We start from the raw sequence: 24,545 nt of genomic DNA on the forward strand, positions 1-24,545 counted from the left end.
TTATGAAGGTGATAGGTGTGTGAGGATTTCCTGGCCTGAGTGGCCATGTTAATAGTTTGCCAGCCTCTCCTCCCTGCTCGTGGGCCTCCCTGAGCTATATATTCCTGTGGTGATTGCTTAGCCTTTGCCACACCTCTGCACATTGCAATTTAAGGTCTCTCAAATTGCGTTTGTCTTCTCTGGAAAGGCTGCCAGAGCCTTCCTTCCTGGTTATCTGCTGCTCTAGTCTTTCTAACTGTGTTGATAGGGCCTTGCACACTCCCACAGAGGTAGAGATACACACCCCTACCCCGATCGTGGCCTGAAAACGCCTCCCATTGAACAAGAGGAACTGTAGCCTAGTGAATATTGTCTGCAAAGTAGTTGCCTATTGCCTATGTCACTGTGGTTCCAATAGGCTCCATCAAACAACCCTTTTGGATTAAATTTCCATGTTGCAATAGGAGGTCGCAGGTGATGTCTTTCGAGCATCACAGTCAGCGGGTGATAGTTGGAGTAGAAGGAGTACGCATCTGGGTGGCGCATCCTCCAGATATATATTAAATTCAAATTGGACATGATCTGTCGCAGCGTCTTAGTGGTGAGCGAGAGCAATGTGTCAGTCAGTAGTGGTCTATCTGTAATGGGGTCGAAAACACAGATAAAATCGCCTCCACATATCCAAATTGCCTCTCTATTTAGGTTCAATGTATTAACTATTTGCATACAGAAGGCTGCAGCATTGCTGTTGGGGATACACATTTATCAGGCAGAATTTCATATGCTCCCCGTATCCTGTTACTATGACCAGTCTATCTTCCCTGTCTTTGCGTACAGTCGCCGCCATTAACAGAGTAGTGCTTGGCATCCAAATCAGTACCCCTCACTTGTAGGATGAGTAAGTAGATCCAACATTCTGTGCACCCCATCTTTTCTGCAGCTTAATTTGTCTCTCAGGCTCTAAGTGCGTCTCCTGAAGCATCACAATAGATATTTTCTTCCTCATGAGATACTGTTTGACCCTGAAACCCTTAACTAAAACATTCAACCCTCGTACATTCCACATTGCAACTATGTCATTATTTCTATGTAAACCCTAATCGTGGAGTGACTAGGTTGTGTGTAGCCAAGAGCATAGCCTCCCACACCCTAATATGTCTCATCACTTATGTATATCTGCTCCCCTGGGAATGAAGTGACTACGTTGCGGGTCTAAGTGTAGACATTCGTTAATGTATACAGTAGCCACATATCATAACACTATAACAATAGAACAACAAACATAAGGTTAAGAACAGGCCACAATAGCCTACGCTATTAAAGATGCTCACATGTTCACGGCCACTCCTCGCTGCCGGTCAGGGTTCCCTCAAGAGGGGAGATTACACCATGTGGCTAAAGTGGGCTGTACTGTTCATGTTCGTTGTAGGGCATCCCCTCTGAGTTTGAACTGGGCATGTGAGGGGTGACCATGTGAGGGTGCCTCTCGATGTGTACTCATTAGGTGAGCGTCTTTTCATGATGCTCGTCGTTAATACACAGGTCCTTCAAATGTGGCTGTGTCAGTGCTGTCTTTCGGCCTGTACACAAAGAAGTGGCTGCAAGGTAACATAGCACGAGTCTTCCAGTGGTTTGCGTAATGGCAGCTATAGTCTAAGATGTCGCCAACATCCATTTTCTTCTGCAAGAGCGGTTTGTGTCTCGGTGTCATCGTCTCTGTGATATCCAAGAGTTCCTCAACCTGCTCATTGCTTTCCGGCAACAGCGCGCTGTAGTTCGCAGAGTGTCAAAGAAAAGAGTGATGTCATTGCATATTATTTTCAGTTTCGCACGGAACCTTCACATACAACGAATCTGATGTTGTCGTACATTGGATTTAACGGATTCAAAAGAGCGTCTCAAATTCTGCACTTGAATAGTGCGATCTGGGTAAATTGCCACGGATCTTCCAGCTCTCGAAATTCTGCCGCCGTGCCTGCAAACATTTAGTGTTGCTTCCCTGTCTTTATAATTCACAATTCTAGCAATGAGTGGGCATAGAGGTGCTGGGGGGGTCTCTTTGTTAAAGCCTTATGCGCTCGCTCAACCGTCAAACCCTGGGACAATGAACCTGGCCCAACCTCTTGAAGCAGACGGTTTTCTACGTAGCCTCTGGTGTGCAGCGCTTACATATTCTCTGGCACATTGATAATTCTTACATTATTCCTTTGCGCTCGTCCTTCCGCATCTTCTGTTCTCAGTTCTAGTGTTTGTGTGCACTCTTGGAGGTTGGACATTTGCTTTGGTAACTTCTCAATGTGCTTTCTCGAGTTTGCTTTCGGTGGAGCCCACCCTTTCAGCCAGGTTTTGCAGTTCTTGGCACAAGAGTGATTTGTCCACCTGAACCTCCTCTACCATGCCTTCAAGGGAGGAGAGTAGGCAGCTATCGCCAGGAACACTTGGGTGTTAGTGTTGTCTCTGGTTTCTCCGCTATTGCCTGTTTTCATGTCTGCGGTTAGGCACAATGATTTCTGTGCATAACTGCCTATCTTGGGTTTTCTGGATCACAGTACTAGGCTAGTGCTTAACATTTGCATATCTAGAGGAAGAATGCACCACGGGTGCAATGTGAACATGCCCAACAAGTGCTGCAAAGCTGTAATCCGATATTAGACAGGTCATAAAGCCAAAATCTGGTACAGGGAGGACCAATTACAGATTGTGTTCCTTGGGTTTTCGTTGTGATTAGTATTATTACTGCAGCACAGCTTCACCACAACATCATAGTCCTTTCAGGCACACACCTATCTTGGGATTGGCTGTGACTGTCACGAATTGCAAGTCGTGGTTGATGCTGGATGTTCACTCCAGTTGCACTGAACAGGTATCTTATGTAAGCAGTGATTTAAGAGCCCCTCAGTGTTATCAGCTCACTTCTCTACTCATGTGTCTGATGTTTACATGTCAGATTGGAGGTCAGTGAATGGCACACGGGGCCGTCCCCTTGTCACCTCTCCGGGCCTCCTACAGTTGCTCATCCTCCTCTCAGCTGAACCGGGGTCCAACCATGCATCTGAATGACAAGAGGTAGATGCCATATAATCTGCTATCTCTTTCGTGTCTGCAGTTATAATATCTCAGAGTGCACTATCCTATCTGTTAGAGAGTAAAAACTCTCTCTCGTGGGCAACGGTAATGCTCTTAACAGGGTGCGTGCCTCACAATGAAAGGGAGGCACACACGGTCACCGCCGGTCTCAACTCCAGTCTTTATGTAACTGATTTAACTTCCCCTTTCTTCCCGCAACCCCAGTCACATCCTTTCCCTGGGTCCCGCCCCTACCCTAACCCCACCTTCCACATAATGATGTGGACTGGAACATGAACCTGACAACCTTCCCTCTTTTTAAATACTTAGTCGTGTATTAACCCATCTCTTCAATGAGTCTTCTGGGTTTAGTCTTTGCTTGCATTGGGTGGCTTTCCCTTGTCAGCTCAGGGCTGCGATGAGGGGACCTGCCTGACGTCCTCTCTCTGTCGTCATCTGAGGCCTTCCCTCGTGAGGCTTCTGCATCCCCCCAGCATGAGTGAGCCGGAGTCTTCCCTGGCCCATGTGTGCTCACAGTCCTCAGGGTCTTCCCACAAGGCTTCCCAGGATGTCACTTCTCCGTGACATTCTTTGAAGTATGACAAATTCCTTGTGATTTCCTGTCCTTTCTCATCCACTGCTGTGATCATAGTGTCTTTCAGTTGTGTGACTGTGAGAGAACCATGTGCGAAACAGGAGCCCTCCTTCCTTCTGTGGGTCTGGCGTACTAGTACTCTGTAACCTTCACCAAAACTGTGCTCTCGGGCCCCGCTCCGCTCATCCGCTGCCATCTTCATTTTCTGCTTTTCTTCAGGGTCTCTGGTTTGGACCTGCTTGTCCTTCAGTATGGTGTTGTCCTCCGGGGGTCCTTGTGGCAGTTGTGTCCGTAACCTGTGGCCAAATAGGCGATTTGTTGGGCATTTGCCTGTGGTGCTGTGGAGAGTGTGGCAGTAATCAGGCAAGAGCTCGTACAGTGTCTGTTTGAAAGGTTTGTGACAGCTGAGCCACTTGCAGAGCCCTCTTGAGGATCCCCATGAAGCACTCAACCATGCCGTTGGCTTTGGGCTAGAGAGGCGTAATTTTGAGGTGCTTAACCCCCATGTACTGGTCAAAGTTGGCAAAGTCCATGCTGGTGAAGGGTGGGCCATTGTCGGACTTGATTATCTGGGGGACACCATAGGCTGTGAGCATTCGGTCCAGGACCAAGGTGACTGCCGTTGCTGCTGTGGCTGGCACAATTAGTACCTCCGGGTATCTTGAATATTCGTCGATCACGACTAAGGCATGCGTGCTGTTCTACAGGGGTTCAAAGAAGTCAACCGCCAGTTCTTCCCATACTCCATTAGGGAGCGGAGACATCAGCAGTGGGTTTGGGCGTGGGGTTGGAGCTATTGCACTGCAGATGGCCCAATTCTTTAAGGTGTCCTCAACTTGTTTGTCTCATGCTGGGAACCAGATCTTCTGCCGCAGTAGCTTCATCGAGACTACTCCCCGGTGCCCCTCGTGGGCCAGGTCAAACACTTCTTGGCGTAACGACCTGGGCAGAACAATTCAGCAGCCCGTCATGATGATTCGATCCTCAGTGGTGGTGAGTCTGTCCTCAACCAATGATATTGCTTTGATGTCGCCCTGCAATGTATCGTCTAGGTGTTTGACCCTCTCCCTCGCATTTCTCATTTTTCCTTGGCTTCCTCTAAAGCCTTAACATTCTCTGGGTGCAGACGCATTCCCTGGTCTGAAAATATGTGACCAAGAAATTAAGGGTTTGTTTGCCAAACTCGCATTTGTCTTTGTAGAGCGTAACATGGGCCACTTGTAGGGCCATGCAGACCTTGTGTAAGGTGCCGTTGTGGGCTGTTTTGCTGAACATCAGGATGTCATCGCTGTAATTCAGACACCTTGGGATGTGCTTGATTACCTGGTGGATCTCTTCATGGAAAATCTCTGCAGCCGAAGATATGCCAAAGTTCAAACAATGGTAGCTATATAGCCCAATGTGAGTCACGAAAGTGGTAATATATCTGGAATCCCGGGCTAGTTCCAGCTGGTGGTAGCCCTGCTTGAGGTCAAGTTTTAAGAACACGGTTGCACCATTGAGGAGGTGGATCATGTCCGTTATTCTTGGGGCTTGATGTCGCTCTCGCTGGATGGCCATGTTGGGGCGCCGCATATCTATGGAGAAGCAGATAGAACCTTCTGACTATTTCTTGGGGACCCGCACAATTGGGGAGACCCATGGGGTGGGTCCAACCGCTGGCTCAAATGTGAAGAAAAGACAAACAAGTTCCCAAGTCGGGAACTCACGTCCCCTGCACACTATCGATATTTCAAGTAAATAGTTATATCACAAATGTTGGAAAGGAAACAATTTAGAAATAATGATCTTTCAGTCAAATCAGGTCTCAAGAACCAATCTTCATTTTATTCATGATGATGTAGTCGATGAGGGCCCAACGCGTTTCGAGTGTCCTCCCGCATACTTTTGTAAGTTATTGGCTTTCTTACAAGATTGGTTGTTGTGACCTAATTTGATTTAAAGATCATTATTTCTAAATTGTTTCCTTTCCAGCATATGTGATATAACTATTTACTTGAAATATTGTGAATTTAAAAGATTAATTATTGGTCTGGTATTCCAGACATATGACAGTGTGCAGGGGATGTGAGTTCCCGACTTGGGAACTTGTTTGTCTTTTCTGTATTTAGTTCAACCTAGGTGTCAAGGTTGCATCTCTCTCCTCTGCACCTCTAACTTATTCCACAATTAGTAACTTACTAGCCAATCACTTTCCAGATGACTGCAAATCTCTGATAATAGGGTGTGCGTCTACTGTCCACATTTCTCTCTTCAATGATGTGAAGATCCAGTAAGCATCCTATCTCCTCCTCCACCTGTTTTTGTATATGTATGGGGATGCCCCTTTAGTGCTGGGCAACAGGTTTGACTTCTGGGTCAATGTGAAGTATTACCTTGCAGATGCATAGTTTGCTCAGACCTTTGAAGAGGGTCATAAATGTTTTGTGATGTCACCTTCTAGGGCCAGGTATTTATGGGCCACCATATGGTTGAGAATTTGGAGTCCCATGTCTATGAACGTTTTGAAGCTTAGGGTGCATCCACTGTTGGCTTCTGTCTAGAGTATGTGTGTGCTGGATGTGGGCCATGTGCGATTTGTGCGCACAGATCATGGTAAAGGTACCCTTGCAAGGCAGAGGCACGTTCGAGACATAAAGGAAAATGTCCACCTTTGAGGGTCGCAGTATTGGTGGGTGTGGTAGGTGAATGTAGGCCTCCTCACTCAGGACATTCACTGTTTCTCTGGTGTCAATAAGAAATGCTGTTGGTATGTTGTGGACCTGGAGAGTTAAGATGGGGCTGTGTTCCTTTGCCGCCTCATTACCTATCACCACATGTATCCTTTAATCCTTTGGCTGTCTTGTGAGTATGATGATTCACTCCCAGATGGTGAGCACACTTCCATGTAACAAACACTCTGTCATGGTCTGTGAGCGATCTTCCTGTCAGGAGAATTGAGTGACCTTCTGGGCTGTTGTCGGCTGCTCTCCTCTTCTGCAGGATGGTATCTCCTGTATTCACGACTAAACCTTCTGTCATCCGATGTGGGTGGTTGGGATGGCATCTGCTGATCCTCTGGGAGGTGGCCTGGATGATTGGTGCTGGGGTGTTCATGCAAAAAACCCTGAAATGGTTGTCTACCCTGTATGCCGCACACCTCTGGCCCAGAGCTGGGCATGTGCCCTCGTGGGGGAACTCATAGCCACACCTTTAGCGTAAAATGTTGTCAACTGTCTGACCTTGTCGGTGGAGTTGGAGTCAGCTTCTTGATGACTTCCTGATCTCTGGGTCTCTGAGATCTTCACTCGTCCTAGACCGACCACCTGTTGTGCGACTGCTGAGTCAGTGCGGGCCATCGCTAGGATTTCATCAAGCGTCAGCTGTTTCTGTAGCAGTTTCTTTTTGAATTCTGCAGACTTGCACCCCACAATTACTTCGGAGTGCAGTGCATCATCAATGGTGTAACGATGGAATGCGCAGTGCTTCATGCGGATGCAGAGTTGCATGACATAGTTGTCTATTGTCTCTCCCCGCTCTTGCATGGTTGTGTGAAAGATATATCTCTCGTAATCCATGTTGGTGTGTGAAGCAAAATAGGGGTCAAGTGCTTCTCGAATTTCCTGGTATGTCACCTTCTCCTTGTCAATTAAATCATAATTAATGTGATGTACGGCTGCTCCAACTGCCAGGGTTAGTATATTTTATTTTCGTTCTTCATCCATGGGGCCCATTGCCCCAACATACACTCTGAAGTCCTTCATTCATCTGACCCACCAGGGCCCCAAATTGCCTGTGTCTCTGAGATCAAATGCTTGGAGCAGCTGCCACAGTGAAACGTCTCCTTGGCCTTGGTGAAAAGCTTCCGAAAGCCTGGCAGGCACTGTAGCAGGGATGTCCTCCTCAGACGTTGTTGGTTGCTTTCACGGCCATTCCCCTGTGTCTTTCACCTTGTTCGTAGCCAGTGTGTGTCTGTTCCTTCACTTCCTCTTCCTGGAGGGATGAGGTTCCTTCCCTTATGCTTGTTGGTCCTTGTTCCTCTGCTGCAGGAGGCACACGGCCAACAGGGGTCCTGATGCGCCAAAACTGGGAATCAAATTCATCGCTGTTGCCCGGACAGAACGTTTGCCATGTGTGCCTCTTAATAATGTTGCCACACTTATAGATACATTCACCCCCGCCCCCCGGGCATATTCACCTTGACATCCCGGGCCAGTATAAATGACTGAGGTGGGCCACTCCTCCCGCACCCCATTTGAACGAGCGCCTGGTCGGACAGGACCACGCCGGGTACGTGCCACCTTCATCGCCAATGTTAGAGAGTGAAAACTCTCTCTCACGGGCAGCAGTAATACTCTTAACGTGCCGGAAGCTTCACAATGAAAAGTAGGCTCACACGGTCACTGCCGGTTTCAACTCCATTCTTTATTAAACTGACTTAACTTCCCCTTCATTCCCGCATCCCTGTCACATCCTTTCCCCTGGGTCCTGCCCCCACCCTAACCATGCCTTCCACATAACGATGCAGACTGGAACATGAACATGACAATATCCTCTATTAGGAGTTTCTAGGGTCAGAGCAAGGAGCAGTTTGAGTCCCTGCAGGTTGCCCTGTCAGTCCGGCTTGGGCAATAGGATCCACGCTATTGTCAGTGATATCGACCACCATGTGTCTTCTAAGGGTACAGTTGATGCTCCTCTTACACCTCTATCTCCTTCTGTGGGCAATTCCACTGTACCAGACGTTCCCCTCTCATCACCTGGCTGGCACCACATGACAGGTTGGGATCCCCTCATCGCAGCTTCCACCACTGATGACAAACTAGGGGCTGAGGTCTCGGTAACAGGGCCTCACACTGAGCTCAAGCAGCATCTCCTTTTTCACTGGTGCGGGGGTGGTATTGCTTCCTAAAGCATTAATGGCCGGTGCAACAGAGCTCGAGTTTCATCATACTCCTAATCCAAGATGTCTGCCATCTGATTGGCTTTGCAGCTTTCAGTCCACAACAATGGAAAGCAGAAGATTAACACTTTGACGCAAAGGTTGCTGCATCAGATGCACCGCTTTACCGCCTGCATATTCAGGGGTTTTACAGGATAGATTTACGAGTAATGGGCACCCCACACGGAGCTCAGGAGAGTCAAGTCCTTTCCATTCAGCTGTTAGCCACGCCCCCATAAACCCTTGTTTTAACTTAACTTGGTTTGCATGCTGCTGCTTTGTTTGTCTCGTGGCCTGTGTGGGGTAATGACAGCAGCCTGCTCTGCTCCTTCCAAACTGGTCAGGCACGTGGGCGTTGTTCTTGGTTGCCTACCAACCATTGCAAGTATAGGGCATCAATGCCATAAGACCGGCGCAGAGGTAGGGCCCTATATTTTTTCTTTTTTAAACAGCAGATTTATTTTGGCTACAGGGAGGCCTGCTATGCCAGTGTATCTAGTGCCAAATATTTATTTTCATTTCCCCTTCCACCTACCACCTGTCTCCCTATCTCCTTGACTCGGGCACTATGGACAAAAACAAAAAAACAATCATACCTCGTTATACAGGATGAAAAGCAATGTTGATGAACTGAAAATCAAGCAGAGGAGCCCCTCAAATGAAACCAGTAAACAGCATATCCTTCCAATCTGCACAGTAGCAGCTTGAATGTTGGGGGCAATGTTCTGACTCCAATTAAAAATATAATACAGTTTATTATGTGCTGTGGCCAGAACCTGACATGTGGTGGCAGCACATGGCAAAAAATAGCAATTATGATAAGATTTGGTTGTCTGCCAATTCTTTTGGTGTTTTACTAACTAGCCGAGGAAGAGTGTGGAGCCTGTTTTATCTCTTGGGACAGTATTCTACACTATGTCTATTAATGATGGCCTCGTTTACCAAAGAAGGGTTTGCACACACCAACGGACTCAGCTTCGGTGATATATAAGTGTTTTGTTTGTCTATGGTGAGTTATCTGATTGCCACCTGCATGATTGTTACTGCTTTTAAGAAATACACTTTTGTCCTTTGCCAGACCAGACCCAAGTATTGGAATATCTCCTATGTTGCCACTAGAGCTAGATGTAAAACGGAGCCAATAGATAAGAATTGCTCTCATATGGTCCTCTTTGTAGGCTGATAACATAGCTTATTGACTGAAGTACTCCCCTTGACTATAGAGGCTTGGCCTGCAGGCCACTCTCAGCCTTTCATTCGCCTGGAGTTGATAACTGAGAACCATAACCTTGGGGAAAAATAGCAACTGTGATTGTTGCGCGTAGAATTTTATAGAATCTGGACTGAAACATATTATTATTCTTTCTGAAGAAGACCTCGTGCAGAACCCCCCTCAGGCCTATGCTTTGTCCCGCCCCTTTTCAACATATGCATGAGAAAGCAGACACAGATGAAGCTCCAATTACTGCTGCTCTTACTACACATGTAGCAAATGACATTCACATCCACCAGAGGCCACATAAACGGTGAAGAACTGACTATTTGTTACACTTTTTAAAACATGTCAGTTTCTGAACGAGCGAAAGTTACCAGTGTCTTCATCTTCTGCATGCCCACTTCCCTGGATGCTGAGCATGCTGGGACAAAAACAAGATTTCCCTTGGGGTACCTAGGGCTTGGGGATGGCCCTGCCCAAAATCAGGATGCTTGTGGCTACATGAGATCACTTTATTAGGTTTGCATATAACTCCTAAGGGCGCTCAAAGGGTTAATCGGACCAAAGCACTGATGTTCGGAGACATCCATAAGGGCACTATCTCATTGAACAGACAAACACCTGCCCAGTCCAGGAAGTTAGGAACTCCAGTTTCTGCTTTGATCTTTTTCATCACTCAGGTTATGATAACAATACCAACTTTACCTGTGGAAGGTGGAGCCCGTAGCTCCTTCATTCCAATCCTAAAACTGAACTCAGTACGGTCTTGCTTCTGCCCTGAGTGGATTACTCTAAGGGTGCCCATGCAGGAGCATCTTAAAAAAAAAGATATGAGGACACCCTAAAGGTTACCAGAACCAAGCAACCGGGATCTACCAGCATCTAAGGGAACCAGACCATTTCCTCCCTGCACAGAAAACCCTCCAGTGATTTGCAAATGAAGAACACATCATTGTCAAGAACGTCTATTTAATGTTCAAAGTCTACCAAGGAGCTGGATTCGGAGACAAGTCGACTCAGAAGCTCAGGTTCAACGATTTCAGATCACTGCAGCTGTACACATTCAGGTGGAACAAACCAAGCAAAACCATCACGGTGCAGGCCAGGGCCCATTTATGCAGAATACTTTGGATCATAACCCTCACATCATCCCAGCACCCAGTCTTGCACCTTTCAAGAAGAAATTGAAAGTGGCACTTTTCAAGCAAAGAGGCCTGTAAAACCCATCATCGAGACCACACCCATAAACATCTGAGGGGCTATGTATGCCCTGCTGTGTTTCACTCTTCCGTCCATTGCTGTTGGCGTCCATCCTAAGTCAGACGACCAAGACACTATGGATATTTCCAAAACCGAGCTCTGGGAAGTGGATACGAAGTGACGCGTGCACTCGGTCCTAAGTGGAAAGATCTTTTTATAAATATCTTTTCACTAAAAGATCAATTTAGAAAGACCGCTCTGTGCGAACACACTGTCACACCCCTGCCGCACTCGAATGCGCGCAGGGGCTGACAGGCTCTTTGGCACCCGGAAATGGAGGGCGAGGAGAACAGGGAAGTGTGTGGGTGCCTGTGATGTCTGTGTGTTGTGTGTATGTATGTGTTTTGGTTTGGGCGGGGGTTGTGGGGGCAGCGGGCTGGGTCCGAAATCCAACGGGGAAGGTCGGGGTATTGTTCGGTGGAGTGTGGGGTGGAAGAATGAGGGCATGAGTGGTGAAACTCCCCGTATATCATTTTTTCTTTTAAACGCATTTTAAAGGTCTCAAGAGAAAAAGGCCTTTACGATGCTGTTTTTTACGATCAATAGACAATCGGGCTTTGTGAATCAGTCTTTTTCTCCTGAGAACTTAAAATGAGCTCTTTTCACATGGAACTGTGCACTCAGTAAGGCACCTAAATAAATAAATGCGTGTTTGTGTCTCTTCTGTACCAGCGTTGGACAAGAGCACTGTGTTCTGCGTCTTCACTATAGATAGAGAGATATCAGGCAATAGGTGATGGAGGTCACAATGTTAACGGACCAGAAGGAACTGTGCACAGGTATTAGCGAAATTGGCAGCTGGCTCCAAGTCATTAGAGTTATCAGGAACTGTGTTTCTAGCCAAGAGTTCGTCTGATGCTAGAATTTAGAGGCCTTCTAAAATCTTCAACTTCTAGCATGCAAAGTGTTATTGGCTAAAGAGCCAGGATTAAATAAATAAGACCCTAAGGTCATTGGACCATGTGTCAATATATCATGTACATGTGGGAGGGAAGTCACCAATCTATCCTTGTTGACTGTTAAATGTTACAGAAATTATTCATATATGTAAAGTTTCAAAGTGGGAATGGCATTTTGATGTCAAAAGAATGTGGAGTACACAAAATACTTAATTAGCAAACGTTTTGTCTGAAGTTGGCACCTATGGCACTATTGGTGCTAGTGCGGGGTCAGGGGCTATTGGAGGTGCCACCATCACGCCTGTCTAATCCTGCGTGCCTGCGAGCCTCTATGTGTTCCAGGAGACCTTTATGTTCTTTTTGTAGCACTGCTCAGTGACTAAGGATGGGAGCTAATCAGAACAGAAACTGTTAAAGTAAATATCTCACCTCTTCTGTATACCAGTCATTGGTTTTAAATGTATGACTTGAAATACCTCAACCAAATAATGATTAACAAGGATTGCGTGTGATCATTTGTACTGCAAGGATTGTGCAGGAAAAGATCAAAAATCATTGCCAAAGCTGTGTGACTGTAGCACTAGGAGGTGTTTCTGGCCAGGACTGATGTGGATTGACAGAGCAACTTGGCTCTAGTTATAGCATGAGATACTGCAGGTCAGAAATGAGATGATTGGACAGAGCTGTCTTGCTATTGTAATAGCAGGAGGGGCTGCCAGCCAGGATTGAGCTGAACTGGGAGATCTGTCAGTGGGTCCCAGTACTGTAACAGCTGAAAATGCTACAGGCTGTGATTAATGTACACTGGGAGAGATGCATGAGGGTCAGATTGCTCGGGAATGGGGATGCAGGAATGGGGTGGAGGGTAAGAGCCGTGCCTGTAAGAAGGGTGAGTTAAGAAAACACGAGTATGGAGGTAAGGCACCCTTTTCACCTAAACATTGAATGGCTTTCCACCTGCTTGACTACATTTTCCATAGTTGTATGATTTGTCTTTGTTACATCTTCTCTGTCTAATCATCAGATTCTGTCAGGCAGAAACCTTGAAGTAAGATGAACTGAGAGGCAGACGGCCATTCGGAAGGGCCTTGGAAGGTTTATTTGAAAAGCACTGTTTTAGGGCCTACCGGAATTTCAAGTGCTCTATTCGACCTCCTCCCTTGGAACATTGTCCTATAATTTTGGGCCCTCGAAGCCAACATTTTCCCACCACATTATAACTTTCTTTGCCACATGAATACCATTTTTCCAGGCGAGAAGCCCCTATGGATTGTGCAGAGCACTTTGGATGAAATTCCATGTTCAATTGGGCACCACTGGAATGATTGTTAGGGGACGGCGGGGCTGCTTCTCATTGCCAAAAACCATTGAGATTGCATGGTTCTGTACATATTGCAGTTGGGGGTCTCTTTTTACAGTATTATGCATTGATGCTCACTGTTACAGTAGTCAAGGAGAGGCAAAACCCAGGCTCTTGCCAAGTGCACTTTGTGTCAAAAGTCAAAGAAGGACACGATTTTATTTTACATATGTAGTTGTAAGTAAGCCTTTTTTGTTTACCTTGTTAACAGGTGAGATTAAGAAAAGTTCTGCATCGAACATGATCCCAGATGTAAGGGTCTTCATACGAGTTGCTAGCGTCCCCAGGAGACAGGTCATGCTAAGCCATTTATGCCAGATGATCTAAATAGTAGAATGTTGATAAGGGTATCCTGGTAAAAACCTATCAGATTCAGTAAAAAAAACATTGTTAAAGGGACATTATGGTTCAGTTGCCCTAATACAAAACTATGAAATTCAGTGCGAAAGCTTTTTTAAAGGAACATTGCAGATACTTTGCACTAATAACCACCTATCCAGATTACGGATGCTAGTAAAACCGAAAAACTCCAGAAATTCGCCAGTTATGGTAAGCTAAGCAACCATAACTCGCACCACCACAGTTTTCATGCACAGCCTCCACAAGGGATTGTTATTATAATTTTGGCAGAAAAGTATCAGAGATCATTGGAAGAACTATCATGCACCTAATAGTTCATTAAGCGATGCATTGCCATAAACACCATTGCATTACTGAGTTCTTTCCAGTACATTAACAAACTCATGTACAAACGCAGCCATTGTCTGCAGCATGCACCATAGATGTGCAATATTCAATATCTTCCCATGTTGGATAATAAAATGATGAGTGCTTTCATTTCAGAGTTTTGCGTACTGTGAAACATAAGTACCTACCAATGCCTCACATAATTGTACTACTACACACAAAACATAAAGACATCACAATGCATACAAATACCAGCATATACAGGGAAAGTAAAGTAAGCAAAAAAACAGCAGTATTACCAGAAAGTGTTCATAACCTAACTAATTAAATTCATGCACAGAAATGATTGCTGTGTTATAGGCTTCCTACTTCCCCTATGTATAGGTATCATATGATGTGACTGCACCCTAAGGAAAGTACTGTAAGAACATTTGAGAATGGTAAGGTCTACAAATAAATAGGGAGCCAGATATGTGATATCATGAATGACATTTGTGATGTCAACTTTGATGTCATGGGTGGTAGTCCTTGCAGTACACAGCGGCGGCGCGAGTTATGGTTGCTTAGCTTACCATAACTGGTGAATTTCTGGGGTTTTTCGGTTTTACTAGTAACCATAATATGGATAGGTTGTTATTAGTGCAAAGTAACTGTAATGTTCCTTTAAAAAATCTTTTGCACTCAATTTCATTGTTTTGTATTAGGGCAACTGAACCGTAATGTCCCTTTAACAATGTTTTTTCACTGAAGTTGATAGGTTTCTAGTAGACCACCTTAACCATAACATTCCTTTAACACCGTTTTTTCACTGAATGTGATAGGTTTTAAGTAGCATTACTTAACCATAACGCCTCTTTAACAACGTTCTTTCACTGAATATATATTTATTACACGGCCCGTGGTAGCAGCCATGTAGTTATGGCTAAGTTGCTAAACCCATAGGAAGTCCACTTTTTCGGCGGCTTATAACTTTGCTCCCCCTGGAGGAATCGTCACCAAACTTTGCAAAAAAAAGTATATGGCCGGCCTTTGAATGTTTTTGGCAAGTTGGGTGAGGTTTTGTGCGTGGAGGGGAAAAGTTATAGGGGGGTGCCAACATTTTTTTTTTGCCGTGGACTGAATGGGGAAAAACTTTGCGCACAGCTGCAGCCCGAACGGCTGGACGGAATTTCACCAAATTTGTGACAGGAGCAGGGGCATGGGTCAGAAAGTGTTCTTTTGTGTGTTTGGTGGAAATCCGACCAGTAATTGTTTTGCAATTTACTGAAATGCATGTCTCAAAAAATGTGCTCCGCAGACCCATTTCCCTATTCGCTCCACGGACCAAAGTGTCATTGGCCTGCGGTATGCCGTGCTGTCCATGAACAGTGGACGCGGCTGGTGGTTGACTGGAGGGAAGCGTGTTGTGCATCAAAGGATGTGGGAAATGCCACCATGGTGTGTCAGAGGATAGTGTTGCGGAGTGCGTGGCAAGGCTGTAAGCCATTGTGTGCATGGCTGGGCCTGTTTTACGTAGCAGTGTGGGTACTAGAATTAGTCATATCTGGCTCCGCTCCGGAGTCCCATTTCCCTGTTCGCAGCACAGTCAAAACTTTGATTGAACTGCAGTGTGTGGTGACGGGATGTGTGAAAAGTGTTCCATGATGGCAGTATGTTGTATCAGAGGACAATGCAGCGGCAAAAGGATCTGAAAAACATAGTGTACAGCATCTGGTGGTGGGAAGAAGGGATGGAAAAGGTGCGGGAGTGAGAAGAGCTTCACGTGATACATATCATTATTCAAGAAGACTGAGGTCTGCCAGCGCTATCCGTGCATGCTCTGCCAATGCGCAGATACCTAAACAGGCAACTATCTTGTGTGGTCATTGTAGGCAGCCTCTGGAATGGCATGCGAGCTACAGCGGCAATGTCTTTCTGTCATGAGTGGCGGTGGGCACATTTGCAGAAAGGGAGTGCATTCCATAACACATGAGGATTTAAACATAGCGTGTACTATGGTGTGCTGTGTGACGTACGTCCGTAGCCCCTTGGATGCATGGCTGCAGCCCTAGCATAGATAATTATGTCCGGTGGTTGAAAAGATATGTACACTGGTTGAAAATAGGTGCCACATTGTTGCTTATTGTGTACAATTAGGCTGCAGTGCACACAATGGTAGCTGAATGTGTGTCGTGATTGGTAGAACAACCTACAGTTGTCGGTGTATGGGTGGAGATTGTGCAGTGAACAGTCGTGCAGTGTGTCCAATGGGTGTATTAACAGAATAGTGTACATATGGAAGAGGTCCCAGTTCACATGTTTGTTCTATGTGCTTGCGTAGTGTCCATTGTGTAGATTAGTAAGTGTTGCAGTTCTGTAAGCACCATTGGTTCTATGCACGTACTAGAGTGGTGGGAGCAGGCTCAATGTTGTGAAGATTGTCTTGTTTGGTTGGCATGCTTATAATGCTTTATGATTGGAACTGGGTAGCAGTGCCAAACACAGCGAGATGTTTCTGCATTCCGGTGAGTGGAACATGTGTTCATGTGTCCCCGCTTTATGGTGTGGCGGTTGGGTGGAAGTGCTAGTGCGTATGTTGCCTTTGTGATTCATGGCACTTGCACACCTGGTCGCCTGCATGCTCTGTCATGTTGTGGTGAGTTTGGACTAGGCCTAGACTGTTGGGTGCATGGCAGAGGGCCGTAGGCCGTAGGCCATGAAACCAACAGCCTAGGCCTAGTCCAAGGCTAAGGCCTTCATTATACCCTTTTCAATATAATGCTGTGGTGCAGTTGTTAATGTGCATGCATTTGGAGTTGGTGAGTAGCACACAATGTTTGTGGAGGACTTTGTGCATTTGGTCGAACAGCAGAAGTGAGCTCCTATGCGTTCATTACCATATGGTCCACATTAAGTGCCCCTGTTGCACAATAGGGAGCCACATGTCACCATGTGCATTTGCTATGGTTTGGTCCTTATAACACCCTTGCTTGAGGAAGTGCTTTACCAAATGTAAGGAAGTGCTCAACATCAGAAAGTTGCAATATGTACAATGTACACAGCCAATCATATACCGCTCAGCACAGGTAACGCAATGTCGTTGAGCCTTGTATGCAAAGATGTGGCCAGGGTGAAAGTTGGCAGGCGCACTTGCATATGGGGCCTGCATTACACATGACATGAGAAGTACAACGTGGGTTGTACTAGGGTGTGCTGTGTGTGGTGAGGCCCCAGCAGCCAGTGATGGTAGAGCAATGGCAGAAGGGGAGTACAATGGAGACCACATGAAACTTGCAACGTACACTGGAAGTGCTGGTGCGTATGTTGCCTTTGTGATTTCTGACACATATGTACCTGGTCGCCTGCATGGCTCTGTTATGTTGTGGTGAGTGTGGCCTACGCCTAGACAGTTAGGTGCATGGCTGAAGGACATGCACCCAACAGCCTAGGCATTCATCACAGCTTCCATAATACAATGCAGCAATGCATTTGTTATTGTGCATGCATTTGGAGTTTGTGAGTAGCACACAATGGTTGCGGAGGATATTGTGCACTTGGTGGAACAGCAGAAGTGCGCTGCTATGTGTACATTACCATATGGTGTACATCATTGCCCCTGTTGTACAATAGGGAGCCACATGTCACCATGTGCGTTTGCTATGGGTAGACCCTTATAAGACCCTTGCTTGAGGAAGTGTTTTATCACATTGCGCCATGAAAGGAAGTCATCAGTATTAAAAAGTTGCAATACGGACAAGAGAACATATGAAACTTGCAACGTACACTGCAGTACGGTGTGTTGCAGGTGCTGAAATGTTGCTTTTATGGTTGTGGGGATTGGTTGCAATTCTTACACTGTGTAGTATATGTCTTGACCTGATGGAGCGATGACTTCTCCAGTGTGTCCTGTGGGAGAAGTGGTGAAGTAGAGGATGCTTAGAAGTGGCTAGGGGTGACCTACATGTTCTTGGCCACTTGTTTATGAAAACTCTGTTATGTTTAGCTGGGTTTGGCCAAGGGCTACACTGTTGGGTGTATGGCAAAAACCCATAGCCCGTAGGCCAGTGACCGAAGAGGCTAGGCCTGCTGCATAGCATGCCACCATAATGCATACATGCACTTTTAAGTGTGCATGTCTCCGATGGTTGTGACTTTGAAGAAATTGTTGTGCAGGACCTTGTCAACGTGGTTGAACAGCACAAGTGATCTGATATGCGTCCAGTACTATATGGTACACATTATGCTACCACCTTGCACATTAGGGAGCCAAATGGCGCTATTTGATGTTGCCATGAGTTGCTCTTTGCACCACCCATCATATGTTATGTTTGTGGATTGTGGTATGTGGGAAATGTTCCCTTTCATGAGGCTATTATGTTGCGCTGGGTGTAGGTGATGCCTACAGTATTGGGCACATGGCCAAGGGCCGTAGGCCGTTTTTTATGCAACCAACAGCCTGTCTTTTGACGACAGCCAACACACCATACAGCAGCCACGTAGAGTTGCCTCTGTTTCTCTCCAAGGATGGTGACCTTAGAATAATGAGTGCAGAAAGCATTTTACACTTGGTGGAACCACCAAAATGAGGTGCTATGCGTTTGCGAGCACATGGTGTAGGTAACTGCATGTGTTGCACATTAGGGTGTAATTTGCCAATAGCTAGAGGTCCGGAGGTGTTTTATAAACAGAAGCATGTGTGCCTTTATGTGCAGTGCTGGGATGTTCAGCACCGACTATGACAGCATTAAGGAGCAAGATTTGCAGTGGGCCAATGAAATGGAATTTGTTTGACCTCCATTGGCAATGCTGTTTTGTTTGCCACTCTGCACGCAGCCTTGAATACAATCCTGTAGAACTGTAAGAGAAGCGTTGACGTTCACTCCATACAAATGTGAGGAGGAGAAGGGAACAGAAATATATCGAAAGACATAAAAAAACAAAAAATGTGTAAGCAATCATGTACATGCCAAAAACAGGACAAACCCCCCAAAAAACCTTTTCTTTTCTGAGACAGTACTACAGACCCAACTCCTAATCCTGTTTTACATTTACCCCCCAAAGCACTCCCCGCCCCCTCCCCCCTCCTCCCTACCATGAAAACTCAGCGGTTTACACTGTACTTTCACGCTTCTATGTGCCACATCCAGCAATTTTTGGGATTGGAGCCATGGAAAAGAAACTGTGGAGCGAAAGACACTGTTTATAAGGTTGGTGGATCAGGTGTGTACTCAAACAGTGGGCCTCATTACGACCCAGGCGGAAAACCATGGTGCTAATAGCACCATGGTCCATGCCGGTAATTTACTGACTCCGCCATGGAGAAAGGGGGAATTACCACCCCATTACAAGGTTGGCGGGGCGGTAATTCCCCCTTCCTCCATGGCCCTTCACCATTCCCATTTTTGCCCCATAAGGGTCAATGGGAATGGGGAAGGCGCTAAGTACGGTACCGTACTTAGCACCAAGGTCCCTTTGCGGGTCCCTACTTTAACGGCTGGTGTAGACCAGCCGTTAAGGTCGGGTCCCGCAAAGGGACCTCGTAATCAGGCGCTAATGGGTTAACGGCGCCGCAGCCTTTTATTACCCATAATGAGGCCCAGTGTGCCAGAAGGTCTATTTCCACAAAGAGGTGCAGAAGACTATGCTGGAAGTGAGCAATTTAAGGAGCAGGCAGCCTGGGTGTATGCATCAAGTGTATGTATTGCTTTGCAGTTAGTAACATGCAAGGTGTGCTGAGTGTGCCCAATATTATTTGAAAAGTGTGCAGCAGGCGGGGGAAGAGCGGAAAATAAAAAAACAACTTTGGAGTGTACACGGTAAATGGCAGGTATCCTACTCTAGTGCATGCATTGTGTGTATGATATCTTATGATATGCATTTGTAATGCACCTACACACGTCTAGCAAAGCACAACGAGGCAACGGAGGGCAAACACAGGGGAGAAAGAGACAAAGAGCCTAGTTGGACAGGTGTTCTTAGATCGCCCAAGTGCATGGGTGGAGTGAGGCGGAAGGTACAGTACATGGGAAGAAGACAATAAGTAAAAATACAACCCAGTTGTGCCAAGTGCACGGATAAGTGTACACACGAGGTAGTGGATGCACTGTAAGCAGTGCTCAAGTGTGGGGTTTGCTAGAAAGCCAGTGTAGGGGTTCGCCTGGCAGGGGGAGGTGACATGGGTCCACCATCACAAAGTCGTCAGGTAAGTAGTGCAGATTAAGTGTACATCATGCTGGGGAGATGAGCAAATACAGCAGACGCGAAGAGAAAGACTTTGAGATGCTTCCAGAAGCGGCGATGTTTCTCCTCAAGTGTTAGGGAAGCAGGGAGCCTGGTGCAGAGTGAAGTCGCAGGCGAAAAAGTACATCTACCAACGACTTTTTTTTGCAGAAGCGCGTGACCCTGAGGGAGCTGGAGAAGGATGAGGGAAGAGCATGCGCACGCAGATATATAGGGAGTTACATTTGAAGGTATTCTGGTCCCAGAGGCCAGAAGGCCTTCTGTATAATGCAGAGTCTTCTCACTTTATTCCTAGCAGCCACTGCGAGCTTTTTGGCGACATTTCAGTGCAGGAGAGGTACCATCCCAAGTCGCACACTCCTCTTGTGGATGCGTTGCAGAGGGCGGAGAGTAGAAGGGAGCAGATTTAATAAGAGTGTGCTGTAATAGTGCAGCCCACACAGAAGTACATCTGTGCAGAGAATGATCTTTTGGAAAGTTCCTTTCCCTTGGTACGGTACATTCAATGCTGCTATTGATTCAATTTATTTTACAATTTATGCAGGAGGTGGGTTAGTGGGGAAAACATTTTGTCGGATGGAAAACAGGGTGTTCCTGTGTCGATATTACACTGTATGATATGGGGCAGTGAGAACGTTGCAAGCACATATCACTAACGTGCCACTACATGGTAGGAGATGAGAAAAAGACCAGCATACTTTTAAAAAACGTAATGGCCACTCAGTGGCAGATACTGTGTGCAGAGGCACTTATAACACAGTTGCAGTGCACAGGGCAGAACAAGTTTTGCTACCTTCCATTTGTGATAGTGGGTGCAGAAGAGGATGAATGTGGATGCACACATTTTTCAATCTATTGCTGAAATTTGTAGTAGACGTGCTGGCAAGTGACAATACACTAGCAGGCTGATTTTCTAACGGTACCTATGAAGTGTTGTGCAGTACAGAAAGTGTTAGATGGTAACATCTTGGATGGCATTGGTCGATTCGTGTTTGCCCATTTACCCGTACCCAGTGAGGTAGTGCTGGACAAAAGGTAGTGGAAAGGGAAGAAGGACTGCTCCTGCTTTACTGCATAGCTGCCCTCGTGGTACTTTGGGCACTGCACGTGCCACAATCTGCGCTTTTTACGTTGCTGTTCAATGACCATGGGGCTTTTGGGATTATCCAATCAGGTAACGTGGGTGTGGTTTAAAGGAAGGGGCATTCAAACTGCTGTACATTATATTCTGCATAGTGAGGCTGGCTGACATGGCGAAACCTGTTGTGTTGCCTATAGGTGTTGCCTTTCTACTCTATCTGCACAAGTATGCCCTGGAAGGAAACTTTGATGGCAATTTTGGGTTGGTAGGGGTGGTCGCATTGTGGAACAGTGTGTACAAGCACAGTTTTGTTGTCATGGATGCACTTTGCAAAGACCTGGCCACTTTTGGTAGAGGCAATGTTATCTTTATCCACTATGACGGTATGCATATGGGTTACATGTCTTGTTTAGGCTTGTACCGTCGACTAAAGAGGTTGCTAAAGCTAGTGAAGAGGCTTTTTCCCTCTGCGAAGGTGCTGTTCTCAACGATAACACCACAAAGAGTGTGGGCTACTGCTCATGGAGGTTGTTCCGAGCCAGACGCAGGAAGGTGTCTCATCAACAGAAGCATGAATACTTTTATGCCCGCTGCTGTGATGTTCTTCTGCAACAATGACCTCATTAGTTGTGGAAATGCAGAATTTTTCCAACCAGATGGCATTTCTCTGTCCCCCATTGGTAATGCTGTTTTGTTCAGTGATCAGTGATGTCATCAATGACATTTATGATGTCATCTTTGATGTTATGAGTGTTAGTTTTAGCAGTGCACAGTGGTGGCGTGAGTTATGGTTGCTTAGCTGACCATAACTGGCGAATTTCTGAGGTTTTTCGGTTTTACCTGTAACCATAATGTCCCTGTAACAACGTTTTTCCATTGGATTTTATAGGTTTTTACTAGTGCAACTTAATCATAGCGGTTTTTACTAGTGCAACTTAACCATAACGTCCCTTTAACAATGTTTTTTGTCAGTGTATAGATATATGTAAATGTTTTTCCATGCTGCTTAAATGCGTTTATTTGGGGTCATGCATTGTATCACAAGAGTCACCAAGAGACCATCCATCAGACAAGGGGCTTGTGGTACGTTGCTTAACCAAAGTGTGTGATCCTTGGGAAATAATGTAGTCTCACTGCTGTGAGGAACCTAAGGGCATTCTCACTTCTTTTCAACTGTATCCTCTTTTCAGCTGGCCAGGTAAAGGCCATCGCTTTTGCAACCCAACCCTGGGGGTGCATATGCAAGGGGGATCACCAGGGTAGAAGAGACTTGGGAAGTGGGGGCGGGCGTCCTTAGGTGAGACATGGTATCCCCCATTTCCCTTTCCCAATGAACTCTCCATCCCTCAAGTCTTTATAAGCTTTTGTTAGCCCTTTCCCTGTACTTCCCCGAACTAATTCCCAGAATTCACCAATATACTAATGGGACGAAGGAAAGGACAACTAGATGAGACACATCCTCATTTTTCATTAAAATGACACATATAAAGTAGACACATATCGACCCCAACAAAGTACTAGGACGAAGAGGAGGACAACAAAAGTGAAGCAGGACTACTGCTTTAGTTGTGAGTGGTCTAGTCCTTTTTGGAATAAGGATGGAGACAGCAGCTTTAAAAGCTGGACTCCTGAAGGAAATGGAGTCAGCTGTGGGAGAATGCCCATGAATTGCTGGATGCCGGCAGACCTCTCTGGTGTAGCGGTGTGGTAGCAGGAGCGCTTGAGACCCATGGGAAAGAACAGAGCTTATGCAGTGGGAAGCAAATGTACAGGATGCTGGAGACCGGTGGAAAGGCATAAGAAGGAGGCCGGTGGTACAGAAGGAAGCAGTTGTGTGAGTCCTGCATCAGAGAGGATGCACTGCTGTGTGTACGCAAGCGACTGAAGACCGCTGGAGAGAACTCTGGCAGGGACCGCATGGGAAGAAAGAAACCTGTGGCGGCTGAAGAACTCGCTAACATCCGTAAGTCTGACCGGTGAGTGAAACCAGAAGGGCGAACACCGAGCTGGCAGGCGGTCAAAGGAATAAGGTACTGGGCATTGATATAAACCAAAAACACACATTGCTATATGAAATGTCAAGTTTAAAGCAGATATACAGCATTTTGAATACCAAACTAAATGAAAGCAAGTGTGTTAATACGCTGGCATTTTGAGAGGAGTGGAAGAAAGACTCTGAATCTTACTGAAAGGATGTTTATGATCTGTAATTAAATGATAACTGCATTAACTAAAAACAAGTGCAAGCAAAGCCAAGAGAGCACAAAGAGATTTATATGAGAAATCCAGCATTGGAAAAAACCAATAAAGGTCAAAGAACTGTATGTTATAAGAAAGCAAGTATTGCCATGAGACAAAGGGATATAAGAAAATGTAACACGTGCATGGTGGCCAACTAAATCACCATACAGTGTCAGGAGAGTGTGACACATGTGAAGGAAGCAAGCCTCACTGCTAAGGAAAAGTAGGCAAGGAGGGGAACTGGTTGCGTGACCTGTAATGAGTAACGTGTGGTCCGACAACTGCACCTAGACTGGGTGCCCCTGAATGAAAAGTCACTAAAAACACCTTTGAAGAAGCTTTTGTTGTGCAATTACCTTTTTGGTGATTTTGAAGTCAAATGTTGTTTTGAAAGCTGGAATGTTTGAATTCTTGGGGAAGGAAACCCCCTTTCGTGTTTTGTTGAAAAGCTGGAAGATTTGAACATATGGGGAAGGGAACCCCTGTGCCTTATGAACTACTTCCTTCCACTCCCTCCTTCCCTGCAGCTCTCTGGTCGGCCTCTCTTGGTCCTCCTCCCACTCCCAGCTGCAAGGCTATAAACCTCGGGGTCATCTTTGACTCTGCACTCTCCTTCTCCCTTCACATCTCTGACATCTCTAAGAAGTCACTACCAGCTGCACCTCCTTAGAGGTATTCTTTCTTTCATCTCCTTCCCCCAGAAGCTCACTGTCTCCAGAGCACTGGTCCTCTCCAAGCTGGACTACTGTAACAGCCTCTATCTAAATCTTCCTGCCTCCACTCTCCGCCCTCTGCAACTTATCCAGAACAGGACTGCATGACTTGTCCTTGGCATCAAGTCCAGGGATCATATCTCTCCAGGACTGAAATCTCTGCACTGGCACCCAGTGGCTATGAGGATTAAATTCAAAACCGTCTGCATGGTACACAAGGCCTTCTGGGTTCTGGGGCCGCAATACCTTCAAATCTCTCTTCCTAAATATATTCCTTCTCAAGCTCTTCGCTCATCTGTCTCCAACTC

The sequence above is a fragment of the Ambystoma mexicanum genome, chromosome 8 (genome assembly GCF_040938575.1).
Source record: "Ambystoma mexicanum isolate Mex_15411 chromosome 8, UKY_AmexF1_1, whole genome shotgun sequence".
Taxonomy (NCBI): Eukaryota; Metazoa; Chordata; class Amphibia; order Caudata; family Ambystomatidae; genus Ambystoma; species Ambystoma mexicanum.